This window comes from Mixophyes fleayi, chromosome 4, assembly GCF_038048845.1.
Source record: "Mixophyes fleayi isolate aMixFle1 chromosome 4, aMixFle1.hap1, whole genome shotgun sequence".
Taxonomy (NCBI): Eukaryota; Metazoa; Chordata; class Amphibia; order Anura; family Limnodynastidae; genus Mixophyes; species Mixophyes fleayi.
The window spans coordinates 341,679,393-341,697,093 of NC_134405.1; the positions used below are offsets into that span (position 1 = coordinate 341,679,393).

Genomic DNA, 17,701 nt, shown 5'->3' on the forward strand with positions numbered 1-17,701 from the left:
GTTCGGATTTGTCTCGCAAAACACTTGACGAAAGGTCTCGGTTCGGATTTAAGGTATTGGATTCGGATTTTTTTTGAAAAAAACATAAAAAGTTTAAAAATCAAGTTTTTGGGCTTATTTTCACTCCTAGGCTATTATTAACCTCAATAACATTCAATAACAAGCATTTCCACTAATTTACAGTGTATTGTGAACACCTCACAATATAGTTATTAGTCCAAAACGTTGCAACAAGGTATCTTTCTGGACTGCGTAGAGGAGTGGGTCACCACAATATATATTAAAAACCCTGAACTTTTATGAATCGCACCAATAAATGTACCTGGACTGCGTAGAGGAGTGGGTCACCACAATATCTTAAAAACCCTGAACTTTTATGATTCGCACCAATAAATGTACCTGGACTGCGTAGAGGAGTGGGTCACCACAATATCTTAAAAACCCTGAACTTTTATGATTCGCACCAATAATTGTACCTGGACTGCGTAGAGGAGTGGGTCACCACAATATATTAAAAACCCTGAACTTTTATGATTCGCACCAATAATTGTACCTGGACTGCGTAGAGGAGTGGGTCACCACAATATCTTAAAAACCCTGAACTTTTATGATTCGCACCAATAATTGTACCTGGACTGCGTAGAGGAGTGGGTCACCACAATATCTTAAAAACCCTGAACTTTTATGATTCGCACCAATAATTGTACCTGGACTGCGTAGAGGAGTGGGTCACCACAATATATTAAAAACCCTGAACTTTTATGATTCGCACCAATAATTGTACCTGGACTGCGTAGAGGAGTGGGTCACCACAATATATTAAAAACCCTGAACTTTTATGATTCGCACCAATAAATGTACCTGGACTGCGTAGAGGAGTGGGTCACCACAAGATATATTAAAAACCCTGAACTTTTATGAATCGCACCAATAAATGTACCTGGACTGCGTAGAGGAGTGGGTCACCACAATATATATTAAAAACCCTGAACTTTTATGATTCGCACCAATAAATGTATCTGGACTGCGTAGAGGAGTGGGCACTGGGCACCACAATAAAATATATAAAAAACCTTCAACAGATCTGCATTACACTACACATACGGCTGCTCCTCCATCCTCTCCATCATATACATGTTGGAGTTTTAGCGTGTGACAACCTCTTGTTTTTGATAATGTCAGTGCATTTGGAATATTTTTCAATTTGCCCCACACCACTGAATGTACTTTATCTATGATACGCAATACGCATCTATCTATCTTGACTGCGTAGTGTGGTGGCCCCGGTACACAATTTGGTACCGAGGCCACAATATAATTAAAAAACCCTCCACGTGTCTGAATTCCACCAAACAAGTATCTGGACTGCATAGTGGGGTGGCCCCGGTACCCAATTTGATACCGGGGCCACAATACCTCCTCCAAACATGGTACAGACAATTCGTCATTGAGAGACCCCAGACAGACAGGGTCGAAGTGTTATTGTTTGACTTTGTAAACCCAAAAAAATGTCCCTGTTGCACATAGTAGTGCAATGAAGACTGACTTTTTCATTTAAAGGCACGATCTTTAAAGTGTAGCGTTTGTAAGTCTAAGTCATATTATACTTTTGGTAAAATTGGTTTTTTTTGTTCCTCTTTATGGTAATTAATTAGTAATAGAATTAAAGTAGGAAATAGAATTAAATAGAATTAAAGTAGGAAATAGAGTGGTATAGAGTTGTAGTGTGGTATAGATAGAGTGGTCCACACAATATAATAATAAAACCCTCAACTGGTCTGAATTCCACCAAACAAGTATCTTGACTGCGTAGTGTGGTGGCCCCGGTACACAATTTGGTACCGGGGCCACAATACCTCCTCCAAACATGCTACAGACAATTCGTCATTGAGAGACCCCAGACAGACAGGGTCGAAGTGTTATTGTTTGACTTTGTAAACCCAAAAAAATGTCCCTGTTGCACATAGTCGTGCAATGAAGACTGACTTTTTCATTTAAAGGCACGATCTTTAAAGTGTAGTGTTTGTAAGTCTAAGTCATATTATACTTTTGGTAAAATTGGTTTTTTTTGTTCCTCTTTATGGTAATTAATTAGTAATAGAATTAAAGTAGGAAATAGAATTAAATAGAATTAAAGTAGGAAATAGAGTGGTATAGAGTTGTAGTGTGGTATAGATAGAGTGGTCCACACAATATAATAATAAAACCCTCAACTGGTCTGAATTCCACCAAACAAGTATCTTGACTGCGTAGTGTGGTGGCCCCGGTACACAATTTGGTACCGGGGCCACAATACCTCCTCCAAACATGCTACAGACAATTCGTCATTGAGAGACCCCAGACAGACAGGGTCGAAGTGTTATTGTTTGACTTTGTAAACCCAAAAAAATGTCCCTGTTGCACATAGTCGTGCAATGAAGACTGACTTTTTCATTTAAAGGCACGATCTTTAAAGTGTAGTGTTTGTAAGTCTAAGTCATATTATACTTTTGGTAAAATTGGTTTTTTTTGTTCCTCTTTATGGTAATTAATTAGTAATAGAATTAAAGTAGGAAATAGAATTAAATAGAATTAAAGTAGGAAATAGAGTGGTATAGAGTTGTAGTGTGGTATAGATAGAGTGGTCCACACAATATAATAATAAAACCCTCAACTGGTCTGAATTCCACCAAACAAGTATCTTGACTGCGTAGTGTGGTGGCCCCGGTACACAATTTGGTACCGAGGCCACAATATAATTAAAAAACCCTCCACGTGTCGGAATTCCACCAAACAAGTATCTGGACTGCATAGTGGGGTGGCCCCGGTACCCAATTTGATACCGGGGCCACAATACCTCCTCCAAACATGCTACAGACAATTCGTCATTGAGAGACCCCAGACAGACAGGGTCGAAGTGTTATTGTTTGACTTTGTAAACCGAAAAAAATGTCCCTGTTGCACTTGCACATAGTCGTGCAATGAAGACTGACTTTTTCATTTAAAGGCACGATCTTTAAAGTGTCAGAAAGAGAGAGAAGACACAGGAGAGGAGAGTTGTAGCTGGGGACCTGGGGTGGAAGCTCCCAGGCTCCCCCAGCATTGCCTGGAAGTCTGAGCGTGGTGACTGAGCCAGGGCAAGGAATGTGTGCCCTGGATGAGGGGGAGAACTCCATGCCACTATAGTGAACCCAAGAGAGAGGGGGACACTGCACATGGAAGAGGCCCTGGAGTGAGGGCTGCTACAAGAGGCATGGTAGCTGTAGTGTCAGATCCTGAGGCTGAGAGTACACAGAGTGACGTGTCAGAGCACAGGAGACATTATCCCCGCAGAGGAGGGATGAGCTGCAGTTGAGAGGTATGTTGTTGAAATAGGACATGCACACTTTAACAAACCAATCATTTCAGCGACAGGGCCTACCAAACAACTTTGACTGAAATGATTGGTTTGTTTGGGCCCCCACACCAAAAAAGCTATTCATCTCTCCCTGTACAGACTAAACAGGCTCTACTGAGGCAAGATGTCGTCCTCATCCTCAACCTCTGATTCCTCTCCCCCTACAGTGTCTACTTCCTCCTCATCACACATTATCAATTCGTCCCCGCTGGACTCCACAACCACAGGTCCCTCTGTAGTATCTGGAGGGCAGTGCTGTACTTCATTGAGGAATTGATTATTCATTTTTATAAACATCATTTTTTCAACGTTGTGAGGAAGCAACCTCCTTCGCCGCTCACTGACCAGGTTCCCCGCTGCACTAAAAACTCTTTCCGAGTACACACTGGAGGGGGACAACTCAGGTAAAATAGAGCCAGTTTGTACAGGGGCTTCCAAACTGCCTTTTTTTCCTGCCAGTAACAATATGGACTGTCTGACATGTCTACTTGGATGGTGTCAGCAAAGTAATCATCCACAATTTTTTCTATTGTCACAGCATCCAATGCAGCGAGAGTAGACATGTCTGCAATGGTTGGCAGGTCCTTCAGTCCGGACCAGATGTTATCAGCATCCCCGCCAGTGCCTCTTTTGGGAAAACTGAGCTTTTTCCTCGCAGCCATAGATGTGGAAGAAAATGAGGGTGGAGCTGTTGGCATGTCACGGTCCTCTTCAGAGGACAATCTCCTGACCAGCAGGTCTTTGCACCGCTGTAGACTTGTGTCCGCCGGAAACAGAGACACAACATACGCTTTAAACCGAGGATCGAGCACGGTGGCCAGAATGTATTCCTCTGACTTTAAAAGAGTGACCACCCTCGGATCCTGGCAAAGCGTACGAAGGGCTTCATCCACAAGAGCTACATGCTTGGTGGAATCGCAATGGTGTACCAGCTCCTCCCTCACTTTCTCCAGCTGCTTCTGCAAAAGCCTGATCAGGGGAATGACCTGACTCAAGCTGGCAGTGTCGGAACTGACTTCTCGTGTGGCAAGTTCAAATGGCTGCAGAACCTTGCACAACACGGAAATCAGTCTCCACTGCGCTTGACTCAGGCGCATCCCCACTCCTTTGCCTATGTCGTAGGTGGCTGTGTAGGCCTGAATGGCCTTTTGCTGCTCCTCCATCCTCTGCAGCATATAGAGGGTGGAGTTCCAGCGCGTCACAACCTCTTGTTTGAGGTGATGGCAGGGCAGGTTCAAGCTTTTTTGATGTGCCTCTAGTCTGCGGTAGGCACTGGCTGAATGCCGAAAGTGTCCAGCAATTTTGCGGGCCACCGCAAGCATCTCCTGCACACCCCTGTCACTCTTGAGGTAATGCTGCACCACCAAATTAATGGTGTGGGCAAAACATGGGACGTGCTGGAAATTGCCCATATTTAATGCCCGCACAATGTTACTGGCATTGTCTGACACCACAAATCCCCATGAGAGTCTAAGTGGGGTAAGCCACTGGGAGATAATTTCCCTCATTTTCTCTAATATGTTGTCAGCGTTGTGCCTCTTATTAAAGCCTGTAATGCACAATGTTGCCTGCCTTTGCATGAGCAGCCATTTTGTAGATGCTGCTACTGATGCAGCTGTTGCTGTTGCTGCGGAAGGGGATGCATCTACCCAGTGGGCTGTCACAGTCATATAGTCCTTCGTTTGCCCAGAACCACTTGTCCACATGTCCGTGGTTAAGTGGACAGTGGGTACAACCGCATTTTTAAGAGCACTGAGGACACTTGATCGTACTTCTCTGTACATTTTTGGTATCGCCTGCCTAGTGAAGTGGAATCTCGAGGGGATTTGGTACCGGGGACACAATACCTCCATCAACCCTCTAAATCCCACTCCACTGATGGCGGACACCGGGCGCACGTCTAACACCAACATTGCAGTTACAGCCGCAGTTATACGCTTTGCAATAGGGTGACTACTATCGTATTTGGTGGTCATGGCAAACGACTGTTGGACGGTCAATTGTTTGGTGAAAGACTTAGCGGTCTTACGACTTCCCCTCTGGGAAGATGACCGACTAACAGCAGCAACAGCAGCAGTGGCAGTAGTAGGCGTACCGCTGCAGGATTCCTCGGATGAATCCCGTATTGAGGAGGACTCAGTCTGGCTGCTGACTTGGGCTGCAGGACTGAATCTGATGGAGATTGTGGAGGAAGTTGACGAGGAGGGTGTTGCTGGTGTGTATCCAACTGGACCACGGGATTTAGGTGTCCCTGTACCGATGAGGGTCCTAGCCCCAGTTCCTGAACTAACCACTGAACTATGAAGGTTATTCAGGTGACGTATAAGGGAGGATGTTCCTAGGTGGGCAAGATCCTTACCCCTGCTTATTTGAGCTTTACATAAGCTACATATTGCCATACATTGGTTGTCTGGATTTGGATAAAAATAACTCCAGACCGAAGAGGTGCATTTTTTGGTCTTCTGACCAGGCATGACGATGGGCTTTTTCATCCCATGGACATCAGCTGTTTCCCCCCCTGGTGCCTCATTTACAATAACCACATCACCATCCTCATCATCAAGTTCCTCCACAGCGCCAGCTACATCATCAATAGCCTCCTCCCGAGCCACCTCTTCCCGTACAGTGATGGGAAGGTCAGGCTTGACAACCACCAACACCCTTGGACTCGCCTTGGGGATTTGTGATAATTTCTCTTTAGAAGGCAGAGTTGTTTGCTGTTTTGTTGCTGACAGCATAACTCTCTTCAATTTTTTGTAGGGGGGGGGAGGAGGAGGAGGGCTAAGATCCGTGGGTGAAGCTGAACCACTAGTCATGAACACGGGCCAGGGCCTAAGCCGTTCCTTGCCACTCCGTGTCGTAAATGGCATATTGGCAACTTTACGTTTCTCCTCAGATGATTTTAAGTTTCTCTTTTTGCTACTTTTTCTTAACTTGGGCTTTTTGGATTTTACATGCCCGGTACTACGAGATTGGGCATCGGGCTTGGAAGACGACGTTGATGGCATTTCATCGTCTATGTCATGACTAGTGGCAGCAGCTTCAGCATTAGGAGGAAGTGGGTCTTGATCTTTCCCTACTTTATCCTCCAAATTTTTGGTCTCCATTATATGTAGCACAAGATACTGCAGAATGTGTGAACTTGGTAATATTGCAGTACCAATGGACTTATAATGCTGGATTGGTTTTGCAAATTTGGTTATAATTATTATTTTTTATTTTTTTTTTAAATTTTTTATTTTTTTTTACTTTTTTCTTATTTTTAAAAAACTTGGGAATAGTGGGGAAATAACTATGCCCTTAGAAGCACAGAGCACAGGACACAGCACCACTGGACTGAACAGGACACGGCACAGGACCCAGCAGCACTACGGAACTCAGCAGGACAGAGCACAGGACACAGCACCACTGGACTGATACTGCAGAATGTGTGAACTTGGTAATATTGCAGTACCAATGGACTTATAATGCTGGATTGGTTTTGCAAATTTGGTTATAATTATTATATTTTTTTTTTTTTTTTAAATTTTTTATTTTTTTTTACTTTTTTTTTATTTTTTAAAAACTTGGGAATAATGGGGAAATAACTATGCCCTTAGAAGCACAGAGCACAGGACACAGCACCACTGGACTGAACAGGACACGGCACAGGACCCAGCAGCACTACGGAACTCAGCAGGACAGAGCACAGGACACAGCACCACTGGACTGATACTGCAGAATGTGTAAACTTTGTAATATTGCAGTACCACTGGACTTTTACTGCTGAATGTGTGAACTTGGTAATATTGCAGTACCAATGGGCTTATACTGCAGGATTGGTTGTGAAAATTTTGTGGTAATTAAAAAATATTAAAGTAGTTTTTGGTATTTTTTTAAATAACTTTTTTTTATTTTTTTAAACACAGGGGAATATTGGGGAAATAACTATGCCCTTAGAAGCACAGAGCACAGGACACAGCACCACTGGACTGAACAGGACACAGCACAGGACCCAGCAGCACCACTGACCTCAGAAGGACAGAGCACAGCACACAGCACCACTGGACTGATACTGCAGAACACAGCACAGCACAGCACAGCACAGCACAGCACAGCACTAAACAGCACAGCACAGCACAGCACTAAACAGCACAGCACAGCACAGAACTAAACAGCACAGAACTAAACAGCACAGAGGACCACCTAACACACCCTCCCTCTACCCTGATCAATGCCCGAGTGAAGATGGCGGCGACTAGCGGGGAATTTATAGGATCCGAGTATCGCGAGATCCGACAACGGGATTATGAGTCAGAGCCTCAGTTTCACTTTTGAATTTGGCGCCAATACCCGGATCTGTCTCGGATCCGACTCGGATCCGCAACGTTCGGGTGGGCTCGGATTTCAGAAATCCGAGTGCGCTCATCCCTAGTTTCAATCAGCGGCTAATTAACACGATGGTATCGCTGATTGGCCGCATGTCACTACCCCTTCGAAGCACCCTTGCTCTTGGTCCCTTTGTGTGGGGGACCCCTCGTCCTGCTTTATGGGGGCACGTCCTTGTAAGCCCGGGCTGATTGCTCCCGCCGCCACCATACTTTTATTATTTAAAAAACTGGGACCTGTTTTTTTTTACCAAAATCAAGTTGTTGTCAGTGTGATTATATTATAGATAAGGTTTTAGGTGTTAAGTTAACAAGTAAAGAGGTTTGGTGCAATAAAGAGGTAAATCAATGGTATGCAGTTTAATACACAGTACAGAGATACATCCCCCAAACACCTATTAGATACTCTTATCTGCACGTGAATGTGACATTCATAAAAATGTAAACTAGGCGGAGTACAGCATTTCCATCCCATTACTGATGTGTTCTGGTAAATAAATGTCCGTAGTGTATCCGATACTTTAAGAGATGGCTGATAGCGGGTGCTCACTGTGGCTCAGATATATTCAAAGTAGAATGGCTGCAAAGCCAGTGATGGCTGCATAGTTAGTGTGTATAGTTCTAAGTGTGTATAGATACAAGTGTGAAACAAAAAATTGAAACAGCATAATTCGGAGTTATACCGGAGTTGAACAGGAGGAAACAGGAGAAGAACTTTCTGCCTATTAACACAGCTTCACAAGGACAACTGTCAGTATTCACCTGAAACTCCATATTCCACCTCTGATGTTTTCAACTCTCCCTGGCTACAAGCTACATGCAACATGAGGACTGTTTTGGACTCTGATCTCATTTTCCTCTCATCTCATAAAAGTTTGTTTTATTTATCAGTCTGCTTTCAATGCAAAATCCACTCTGTTTAATCAGACTGCTGTACTACTTGCTCAACCACTCCCTACCCATGCTACAGTTATTTCAGTCCCCTATCTCACCACTGTACTTCAATTTTATTTAAGCTTTGTTTACCATCACAAGTAAGAAGAAATTATACTGTCTTTCAACCACTCTCCTCTCCCATGATTCTGCAAAATCTCAGCTATTCAATTACCTGCTCTTTATTACTCTCCATTCAACACTTCCACCCACTCCCCCACATGGCTCCCCACATTATTACGTTATACTATCCAGACATCCAGGAATACACTACATTTGCTGCATCCTAGCTCTGCACTACTTATCTGATTACACTGGACATTGCAATTAGGCAATTCATTTAATTCCTCATTTTTGCTATTTGACTAATAGTCACAATGCTTGCCAAAATATTTTTCTTTATCTCTTTTCATGGCATTATCTTTAGGACTATATCATCCCTCACCCATCCTGCAACACACACCTCTGTCCACATTGCCCCTTCATTACTTCACTCACCTCTAGTGAACACTCATGAACTCTTTTCCTATTTAAATTCAATAACTTTAACAGCCTCACCCTGCCGCCAGAAACTAAAAGGACACACATCTTACAATCATCTTACCTACCTTTCTTCCTTCCTTCTTCTATTAGCTGGTGATATATCACCTAATCCAGGTCCCCCTCACTTCTCCCACACACATATATCTGAACACTACAGAAATCTGGCAAACCTCAAACACATAACCTGTCTCCCCTCTCTTCCAAAGTCCTTTAAATGTGCCCTTTGGAATGCACGCTCTGTTTGTAACAAACTTACCTCCGTACATGATCTCTTCCTCTTAAACAACCCTAAACCTTCTGGCAATAACAGAAACATGGCTCACGCATTCAGACACTGCCTCACCTGCAGCCCTTTCACATGGTGGCCTCCATCTCAACCACACCCACAGACCAGGAGGCAGACAAGGAGGGGGGGTTGGACTACTTCTCTCCCCACAGTGCACATTCACAGTTATACCAAGTGTCCCATCACTCACATTCACATCTTTTGAAGTACATGCTGTTAGGATTTTTAACCCATTCTCTATGCATGTTGCTGTCATCTATCGCCCCCCTGGTCCACACCATCAATTTCTTGAACACTTCTCTGCATGGCTCCCTCACTTCTTATCTACTGATATCCCCACCATCATCATGGGTGATTTCAACATCCCTATTTCTAATCCACGTTCCAATGCTGCTTCCAAACTACTCTCTCTAACCTCCACACTTGACCTCTCCCAGTGGATTGAATCCGCTACTCATCAGGATAGCCACTGTCTTGATCTTGTCTTCTCTAGACTATGCTCAGTTTCTGATTTCCTTAACACTCCTTTCCCCCTCTCGAATCATCACCTTATTAGATACTTGCTCACCCCTAGTTCTTTACCCTCCCTAGTGTCAAACTCTTCCAAGCCTCCTCGTACCCGCAGGAATATCAACTCTATTGATTTTCAACAGTTTTCCACCTCTCTCCAACACCTTCTCTGCCCAATTTCTACATTCTCCTCCACTGATTGGGCAGTACCCCATTTTCATCAAACCCTAGCAATTGCCCTGGATCAAGTGGCTCCAGCGACACTACATATTTCCCGTAGAATTCGTTGCCAACCGTGGAACACTACAGTAACACGAACTCTACAAAAACTTTCTCGTAAAGCAGAACGTCACTGGCGTACATCTCGTGCCTCTAATGATTTCATAACATATACTGATATCTACCACTCCTACAGAAATGCTCTGAACATTGCTAAACAAGCATTCTACCGATCTCTCATCTATGCTCAGGCTTCTAACCCCAAACGCCTCTTTAACACATTTAACTCTCTTCTGAATCTTCCTGCCCCAAATCCTCCAACTAACATCAGTGCGCAGGATCTTGCTTCCTATTTCAAGGATAAAATTGATAAGATCAGGCTTGAAATGGTATCTCCCTTGACAAGCAATCTGCTCAATTCCTTTGTAGCACCCTCTGACACTCTCTCTTCATTTGATCCCACAAATGAAGAGGAAGTTTCTACTCTCTTCTCATCTTCCTACTCTACCTCCTGTCCTCTTGATTCCATTCCCTCTCAAATTGGTATGTCCCTGTCCCCTGTACTCATTCCCCCTCTAACTAAAATCTGTAATCTATCTCTTTCTACTAGTATTTTTCCAGCACTTTTCAAGCATGCAGTGATTACTCCCATTTAAAAAAAACAGAATTCTGACCCTAACTCTCTCATAAATTACTGCCCCATCTCCCAGCTCCCATGCCCCTCCAAGCTTCTCGAGAGAATTGCCTACTCCCGCCTCACACACTTTCTTACAGCAAACAACCTATTGGATCCTCTTCAGTCAGGCTCCTCTTCAGTCAGGCTTTCGCTCTCAACACTCCACAGAGACTGCGCTGACCAAAGTTGTCAATGATTTGATCACAGCAAAAAATAATAATCAATACTCTCTTCTAATTCTCCTGGATCTCTCTGCTGCATTTGACACTGTTGACCACTCTCTCCTCATACAAACGCTACAATCCCTAGGTCTTGAAGGCACTGTCCTATCCTGCTTCTCATCCTACCTATCTAATCCGCTTCCTATTGTCAGGAGCCGAGGCGGCCTTGGGCACCGCCGCGACTCACTTCCGGTGTCAGTGAACGTCCCGGCCGTCTCCATGACGACCGGGGCGTCACTTCCGGCCGGACGCCGTGTATAACAATCGATGCGCCCCGGCAAGTGAGGCAGCCGGGCGCATGCGCTAGTGTAGCCTGCGGGCTAATTTAGCTGGGTAGCGCACCTGGGATGTATTTCAGGGCTAAGCCCTGAATGGCCAAACTCTGTATATAAGGCAGGGAGGCCTTAGCCTCCCTGCCGGTTATAGCGTCCAGTTCCTGTCTGCTTAATCTGCTCCTGTTTCTGCTGCTGCCTGAAATTGGTGAAAACCTGTTGGACTGTTACCCGTGTATGACCCTTAGCTTAGATTTGGACTTTGCTTGTGAATCTCGTGACCCTGACCTCTGGCTTGAATACCGACCTTCCTGTCTGCTCGTGACCCCTGACCTCAGCTTGTATATTCGTACTGTTGTCTGCTGCCGGCCCCTGACCTCTGCTTGGATTCCACTCCGCTTGCCTGGGTTCTCCCCAGCCGGTGCACACTTCACGACCCTCTGTCAGTCTGCAGCCCAGTCTGTCCCCACCATCAGGGGCTCCAGTGAACACCTGACTGGCAGAGTAGACTCCGGGCTATGTTGTGTCGGCTGGAGGGGTTCCTAACACCTATCAGTTGGAGTTCCACAAGGCTCAGTCCTAGGTCCTCTGCTATTCTCTATCTACACCACTTCTCTTGGAAAACTAATAAGCTCCTTTGGATTTCAGTATCAACTCTATGCGGATGATACACAAATTTATCTATCCTCTCCTGATCTTTCACCATCTGTGTTGTCTCGCATTACTGACTGTCTTTCTGCCATTTCATCTTGGATGTCTTCTCGCCAACTCAAACTCAATCTTTCAAAAACTGAATTAATAATATTCCCACCCAAAAACAGAAGCTTCCTGCCTGACATTTCTATTTCTGTTGATAACATGAATATAAATCCCACCCCGCAAGCTTGTTGCCTAGGTGTAATCCTTGATTCACAACTGTCGTTTATTCCCCACATCAACTCTATATCTAAATCATGTTACATACACCTAAAGAACATTTCCAGAATACGCACATATCTGACGCAAGACACCACAAAAACATTAATTCATGCACTCATCATCTCCCGCATCGACTATTGCAATTCCCTCCTTACTGGTCTTCCCAAAGTCAGACTTGAACCCCTACAATCTATTTTGCACGCAACGGCTAGATTGATTTTCCTTACAAACCGTTATTCCTCTGCTGAGCCACTCTGTCAGTCTCTACATTGGCTGCCTGTATTTCAACGAATTCAATATAAAATTCTTCTACTAACATACAAGGCCATCAACAAAATTGCACCGACATACATTTCCTCACTTGTCTCAAAATATCTCCCTACTCGATACCTACGTTCTGCACAAGATCTACGTCTCTCCTCCACTCTCCTCACATCCTCCCATTCTCGGTTACAGGATTTTTTCCGGGCTGCACCCACTTTGTGGAATTCCCTTCCACGCACAGTAAGACTTCCTCTAGTCTTCAAACCTTCAAGCGTTCACTGAAAACCCACCTCTTCAGACAAGGTTATGATATTCCTCAACCATCATCTTAATTTCCCTAGATTACCCTATTACCATCCTCTACACTGCTAACGCAAGACAACAACCTTCTGACCAACATTGCAACACACACAGCCCACTCAGTACTTTTACCTTTGCAGTCTGGCTGGTCCATTGTGCAATATGATGTAGCACATGCCCTTGTGTTTCTAACTCCCATTGTCCTATAGATTGTAAGCTTTCGAGCAGGGTTCTCTTACCTCTCTGTATGTATGTATTACCCAGTATTGTCTTATTAATGTTTGTTCCCAATTGTAAAGCGCTACGGAATTTGCTGGCGCTATATAAATAAATGTTGATGATGATGATCAGCGCTGGGCTCATGAGTTCAATTCCCATCCAGGGCCTTATCTGTGTGAAGTTTGTATGTTCTACCCTCTGGGTGCTCCGGTTTCCAGGTATGACCATCAAGAAGGACTCAGAAGTCCATGTTTAGCACATTTACATTAATGGTGAGAACACGTTTTCATTATTATTATCATTATTAAGCACCTGTTTTCCCCAGTAAGCTGCCTCTGCTAGAGGGAATGAAATCCAGCATCAAGCTGCCCCCGGGTCTGCCAGAAGCGAGGTAGAAAAAGCAGCAATGTCTGACATTATATAGAAGTCTAAACAGAGCAGTATATCATCATCATCACCATTTATTTATTTATATAGCGCCACTAATTCCGCAGCGCTGTACAGAGAACTCACTCACATCAGTCCCTGCCCCATTGGAGCTTACAGTCTAAATCCATAACACACAGGCAGACTAGGGTCAATAATTTGTTAGCAGCCAATTAACCTACTAGTATGTTTTTGGAGTGTGGGAGGAAACCGGAGCACCTGGAGGAAACCCACGCAAACACGGGGAGAACATACAAACTCCTCACAGATAAGGTCATGGTCGGGAATTGAACTCATGACCACAGTGCTGTGAGGCAGAAGTGCTAACCACTGAGCCATCGTGCAGTATATTAGGCGAAGGATGTAAAAGTAGTGGAAATTAATGAATGGGGGGGGGGGGGGGGTTAGTTATGTGTTACAAGTTTGGATGTTTCTCTCTCCACCTTACACAGGTGAATCTGTATACCTGAAAACAGTGCTTTTATAGGGGCAGTTCCAAAACCCAGAATAAATGGAGCACTGTAGGAGTGTTCTTATGTGAAGGGGGACAAATGGAAATGTATTACACCCCACATAGTCTGCAGTTTGTAAACAATGTTTATTGTCAGACATCCCCGCTCCCCAATCATTGATAATCATTCCTTCTGCTTTCCTCGTGATAAAACTAACTACGCCCCCTATCTACGCAGCCATGACTCTGGTGGCGACTGTCCTACATAACCAGGGACTGCTGGGGCATATGGGTAAGGCCATAGTTGTCCTTCCTCTTTGGAAATGGGCCCATATAGAGTTCTCTAATGTGGTGGATTAAACCCTGTGGACTCTGGGTGGAGATAACGTCACCCCACTCCATGTGTCTCACTCTGAATTCCATAATATGTACTGTGGGCCCTTCCTGGACCTTAATTGTCATCAGGAAATACAGCAACCCCTTCACCTATGATATATATTCCATATATTCAACAATGAACATTCATCATCATCATCACCATTTATTTATATAGCTCCACTGATTCCGCAGCAAAGTACAGAGAACTTATTCACATCAGTCCCTGCCCCATTGGTCCCCAGAACTGTGAGGCAGAAGTGCTAACCACTAAGCCACCGTGCTGGCCACATTAAGAACATATCCCCATGTTTATTGGAACATGGACTGAGCTCCACACTCCAAGGTCATTCTTACACAACTGAGCTTGGATGGGCAGCTCCTAAACACCCCCCATTATAATTTGCCACAGCAGTGTCCCTATTTTATCAGGTCTGCCTCTTTCAACAGGCCCTGGTGACATCACGCACTGTGACATCACGCACTTGACATCATAGTGAGTGACCACACTGCCCAGGGACAGTGCAGAGAGGCAGCTCAGAGAGAGCGAAGAAGTCAAACACACAGCTGTGTTTTTCATAAGTCTCTTAATTGAAAGCTGTTTACAGGAGTTATGAGGTGAGGTCTAATTGTGAAGGTGCATGTGATAAGTATGAGAGAACCTGTTAATGTTTAGAGCACAGCACAGAGTATATCAGGAGATGAGTGATGTGTCAGTGAGGACAGGACTGCATGTGACAGGGGCAGTGACATGATGTGTGGATGGGAATGGAGGCAGCAGGAAGCCACAGACTGAGAGTTATATAGTAGAAGGAGCAGGGTCCCCAGCAGCACAGAGTATTTAATTAGATGATTTTGTGGAAGTTGTGGGAGGCAGTGACCTGTCCTCTCCCTGATAATAATATATAGCCCACTGCCCAGTGTAGATTCTCCTTTCCTGTATGTAAGTTTAAATATTTGTTTTATTTTATGTTGCACATTTTAAACTGCATTGAATGTGAATAATTAAATGTAAATATTCCATCATTCGCTCTTTACAGAGATGATTTCTATTACGTGCTGTTTCTGAACCCTGCTATCATCTTATCGCAAAGGGGAAACATTTGTATTATCAGCAAACATTAAAGTGATAACGCCACAAAAAGCTAAAATTATACTATAATAAAAGAAAAAAATTAAACGTACCTGCACTCACCCAATCTGGTGCGTCCTGTGATGCCTGTAACGGCTGAAACAGGAAATCCCTTATTATGGTCGAGGTGGGATTTTTTTTCAAAGTTCTAGTGGTGTTGTCAAGGGCCCTCCCCCCATAGTTGTCACACTCACAACCTGTAACTGATTGTTATTTGTACCATGGATCCCGTTTCCTGTTGCTCACCGATCGGACTATGCCTGGCTGTTTGTCTGGCACTGGTGTATATTAAATAAGCAGGTAAATAAGAATGTATTCTCTACTTGTCTATCCAGGTCGAATAATGATGAGCTTGAGACCCTGTGGAAACAACTGGGGGAGAGCCGGCAAGTGGAGGCAGAAGAACTGTGGATCAAGCAGCAGTTGGTATGACAACTATCTATGACCATTTGTATACATACAAACATACACGTACAGAGGTAATCACAACACGGTGTGGTCATGCCAGGCTGAGGGGCGTGTGACGGTCTCTGGGGCCGTGCTAAGCGCTTCTGAAGCATTAGGCTGTCTCCAATTCCCCTTCTCTAACAAACCCCCCAACTTGTCTGGGGACAAACGTGCCGACTGGTGGAATGGCGGCACAGTGGCGTCAATTCGTGACTGTCCCACCTAAATCAGGACATCTGGGAGGTATGATTGGAATATGGCCATTGTGATACTATGAACCATGTGTGTGACATGTCATTGTGCATGATCCCACGCTTCATGTGTAGCCTCCAGCTTTCAGGAGCGCTTTATATATTTATATATATACATATATATATATATATAGCGGCAACATATACACATTACTCTTACGGAGACTATATACATTCACATCAGTTCCTGCTCCGACATCCGCGTGGCAGTGGGACACTAAAAGGTTAATATCCCTCACCATGCGAACGGCTGGAAACTGACTCACGGTACAGATTCAGTTTCCTACTATTCACATTATAGACGGGATTAATAATGTGATGCCCACTGTCTGTACTGAAAAATAAAAGTACGGAAAGTGTGACATACATTTATCTGTCTCTCTCTCACTGTCTGTCACTCTCTCTCTTTCTCCATCTCTGTCTCTCTCTCTCTCACCCTCTGTCTCTCTCTCACCCTCTGTCTCTCTCTCTCTCTCTCTCGCCCTCTGTCACTCTCTCTCTCTGTCTCTCTTTCTCTCTTATTTCTCTCTCACACTCTAAAACTGACCTTATATCTGCATTATTCCCTGGACAGGAGAGAAAATGCGACATCCTTGAAGGAAGAGAGGAGCTGCTATCAAGCCTGGTCAGTCCATCATTATATCACTTAATATTCCAATGTGATGATAGTCACAGCCGTGGTGCACTCTCTCCTCGCAAGTGTCCCATAAGACCAAAACTGAAGCTTTGTCCACACACTTTATTACTGTAGTATATACAGCAATCACCCCGGGTGTATTATATACCCAGCAATCACCCCGGGTATATTATATACCCAGCAATCACCCCGGGTGTATTATATACCCAGCAATCACCCCGGGTGTATTATATACCCAGCAATCACCCCGGGTGTATTCATATAAACACATCAAGTAGTAATATCTCCCAATTTCATAGAACATAAACACTCTCAACCATACTTGCCTACTTTTTAAATCTGTAATCCAGGAGATCCAGAGTACAGATCATGTGACTGAGGGTAGCAGGAGGCGTTGCGATGTCACTACGTCACTATAGCCCCGCCCCTACTATAAAATACAGAAATTCAAGGTATTGAATAGCGGGACTTAATGACACGATTAAGCCCTGCCCCCGCTATTCAATGCCGTGAATTTCAACATTTTACAGGGTCCGGGAGGTTTGCCTACTCTTCCGAGAGCTTGGGAGGACTCCACGAAATTCGGGAGCCTCCCGGAAATTTCGGGAGAGTAGAAAACTAACTATGCTCTCAACCCAGAGCTTTATTTATCTCTTTTCAAGGTCTTCCACAGTAGTTTACATTGAGACGCTCTGTCCTCTGGATTATTGCCCCAGTGTCCTAACTGCTATTGTATCAGGGCCCATCGTTCCTCGTTATCCTACAAGACAGTCGGCTGAACCTGTCTCCTCCATCTAATGCCCACACTGGGCCTTACTAGCATAAAAAAGTCATAATTTCTGGAATAAATGGCTGCGGTGATATATAAGTAGATATTT

General features: G+C 44.3%; 1 protein-coding gene across 1 annotated transcript in view; it reads right to left on the reverse strand.

Moving 5' to 3' along the window:
• LRTM2 (leucine rich repeat transmembrane protein 2) overlaps nucleotides 1-17,701 on the reverse strand; it is a 733,960-nt gene that overhangs the window by 325,414 nt on the left and 390,845 nt on the right. The gene's annotated exons all lie outside the window — the stretch shown is intronic.